The sequence below is a fragment of the Austrofundulus limnaeus genome, unplaced genomic scaffold (assembly GCF_001266775.1).
Source record: "Austrofundulus limnaeus strain Quisiro unplaced genomic scaffold, Austrofundulus_limnaeus-1.0 Scaffold45, whole genome shotgun sequence".
Lineage (NCBI taxonomy): Eukaryota > Metazoa > Chordata > Actinopteri > Cyprinodontiformes > Rivulidae > Austrofundulus > Austrofundulus limnaeus.
Genome location: NW_013952447.1, coordinates 718,274 through 721,560, shown reverse-complemented (window position 1 = coordinate 721,560; position 3,287 = coordinate 718,274). Strand labels below are relative to the sequence as shown.

Here is a 3,287-nt window from a genome sequence, read left to right as displayed (position 1 = left end):
TATATAATTCCTTATGGTAAGTAACTCTGCATGACTTTACAAACTGTTCAATGACAACGAAGAGCACTGATTTAGGAATTTGATGTGCTTGTAACAAATTCTTCCAAATGCTGTTGTGTTTGTTAAATATTTACAGTTTGTTTTCCTAAGTGTTTTAGTTTGAACATTTACTTGCTTGGATAGTACAGTATATCATGGAATTAGGTGAAATTTAAAGTTCCATTAGCGTGAGCGTGAAGCAGATGTTTCAGCTGACTTGAATCAGAATTTAATGAACACCACAGGGACCGTGGCATGGTAACTGCTGGGATAGATAGGAAAAGGTAGATTACCTACTGTTGATCATCAGTATCTAACAGTTCAAATAAATAAGTAAATGTGTTTTTAAAATCCATGCTTATTCACATTGAAAATATGATCATTTGCTTTAAAATAAATGGACATAGTTAAAACAAAATTATGGTATTAATATTATTTACCTTTACTGTTGGTCCTGAACATCCTTGTAATCTTTTTGACGCATACAGTTAAATTTGTTGATGCACTTCAGTAGAAACCAACAACTGTTGCCTGGTCTGCTTTGGACCCCTCTTTCTGCTAAACTCAATATTTATTTGTTGAAAATATGCAAATTTATATATTTTTTATTCATTTACTGTTTTCACTAGAAAAAAAATTATCTAAGAAGTGTAGTGACAGTTTTCTTTCTCTTACCTTCTCTGTGCATGTTCAACTTAATTTTAATTTAGCATTTTTTTTGTTTTTATTCAGGATATAAGGTCACAGTTTAGTCTAAATAACAATAAATATTCCTTCATGTTTGCATTCTCTTCCCTATACGCCACAATTTACACGACCAACAAAGCTTCAGATTCATTTGTAAGTAGTTTATGATGAATGTAAATTCAACATCATACAGAATTATTGGACAACTTTGTAACATCGTTCGGGTTATTTTAACCAGAAGATGAAGTTAAAACAGAAAACGAAGTGAACTCACCTGAGCGGAGGAGAGATGATCGTCTGCCCTCATGTCTGTATCATGCTGCAATGTTTCATCTTCCTTGGTTTTACAGATGAGAGGGGTGGGCGAGGTGGGAAGTGGGCTGTAATGAACGCATGCAACAATAACCACCGTATTAAAATACAGTCTGCTGCCAACTCCCCTGTCAAATTTATTCAAATGTTTGCAGAGATGGCAGCCAGGAGACATACATGTTTACATATTCGGGGGACACAGCCGGTGTTTTCGTGCAGGTTGAATGAGAACAAATAAGTACCTGAAATGTGTGGAGGTCAAAACAAAGACATTTTGTGACTCCAAACTTATACAGGAAGACAATTATATTATTGAGAACCATTTTGTCCTAAAATATGGATACTATACAATAAAACATTATAGATTGTTTACTTAAAACATCTAATGTGTTTGACTACATTAATATATTCTCTGGGTTTTAGCCACAATGTGTGCAATGTGTTTCTTGAAGTAAACAGTTTTTCAGACTTGAGTGAAATCCATGATATGCAACATTATTAAGGAAGTTTAGAAAAATAAACATATGACAGGGTGCAGAAGGAGGAGCTGTTGTGTCGTATAAGAAAATCTGGAGTGACAGAGACTTTGTTAGACCGGTACAGGACATGTATGAGAACAGCAGGACTGGTGAGACAGAAAGTTTCAAAGAGGAGGTGAGACTGATCCAGGATCGGCTCTGAGTCCCATCTCCTTTGCTCTGGTGATGGACAGACTAACAGATGGAGTCAGGCAGACTATTTTCAAGTCCACCCCATTTGAGTTTAAATTTTTTTTCTCATCAATATATTCATTAAATAACTATGTTTTGTTTCTCTGTTTTATTTATTGTTTTTGCATCAGTATTCACTATCAGCCATTAAACACTGACGAAAAACAACAAAATTTGTTTTTAACTTTGCCACTTGTTTCTCTCTCTATCTCTAAAAAAATCACCATATTTTACAGCATTCTTTGCAAATATTTGGTAGAAATAGTTGTCAGCTGTGAAAGGTCAACTAAGTTTTATGTAATTGTATCTTTGTCCTTCAGGTATCTTACATCAGAAATTTAAATATTGAAAAAAATGGACATACTACAATACTCCAAATAATAAAAGTGTACCATCAGATTGGCAAATGGGTTTACAATTTAGAGGTTAAAAACGTTTAAAGTTTTTTTTTATCTTTTTATAAGAAGTGGCATTGTGTTGGAATGGTCATATTTCAACTCAAATTTTGGAAGTTATGCTCATGTGTAATCTAAAATATGCAGTTTAGGTAATTTTTATGCAATTAATTTTATCTAAAGTTTGTAGAGAATTTTTTTAAAGTGGATTTCTATTCAGGTAAATGAATAAAAAAATTCAACTAATAATGAAACCTTTTTATCTTAAGATGCTTTGCAACCATACAAGTGTTTTGGTGTCATATGTTAATGGTTTTACCCAGGAGCATCAACAGTTCTGAAACACGTTTATTTTTTTTTTTTTCATTTAAGTGTAACTTTTCATAGACACCAAAAGCTGGCTCTTGTCATCCCTTTCATGAGTGTCAGTGTGCAATAGACCTAAGATAATCCTGCCAAGCTTTTGGACCTCAGCCAGTGACAGACGTATTTCAAGTGTGGCGGATGTGTTCTAATTAAGCATAGGGGAATTTTTAATGAAGTGTGGAATGAAAGGCACAATAGCTAATGTTTTTTTCAGACCAGTCATTCACATGAGTACTGTGAGGGTGCTTTGTAGGAAGAGTAGCCTGTTGCACATCTGTTTCCAAACCAAAAAGGAGATGTTGATTCCAGCGCTTTGTATAAAAGAGAGCAAACAAAATGGCTTATGATGTCAATGAAATGTCTTATGATTACACATTTCATTATYAGTAGTGTGATTTATACTGGTACAGTGAAAATAAAATGCTATTCAGTTTTTAGTGCACAGTTTGTAAAAAAACAGTAGCCTAACTTACTTTCAAAGAATTGCATGTTTTTATCATGCATATTAATGTCAAAACAATGCAAACTAAAGTTACTCTCACACTGAACCCATAATCAAAACTAATAAAAGAAATTGTCCATTGGATTGCTTAATGACCAAGGAATTATTGTGGTCTTACTTTGCAGATTTTGCTGTAGAGCAGGGCTATTCATTCTGTCTGGCCATCCAATGAGCCCCTGCAATCAATCAATCAATCAATCAATCAATCAATCAATCAATCAATCAATCAATCAATCAATCAATCAATCAATCAATCAATCAATCAATCAATCAATC

General features: G+C 33.6%; 1 protein-coding gene across 1 annotated transcript in view; it reads right to left on the bottom strand.

The window, feature by feature from the left end:
- LOC106517147 (5-hydroxytryptamine receptor 4) overlaps positions 1–3,169 on the bottom strand; it is a 5,149-nt gene extending 1,980 nt beyond the window's left edge. Inside the window, exons 1-3 of the mRNA XM_014007861.1 lie at positions 3,130–3,169; positions 1,216–1,280; positions 1,001–1,106 (exon numbers count right to left, since the gene is read on the bottom strand). The gene's annotated coding sequence lies outside the window, so the exon portion shown is untranslated. The remainder of the gene's footprint in view (positions 1–1,000; positions 1,107–1,215; positions 1,281–3,129) is intronic.
- Positions 3,170–3,287: the final 118 nt, after the last annotated feature.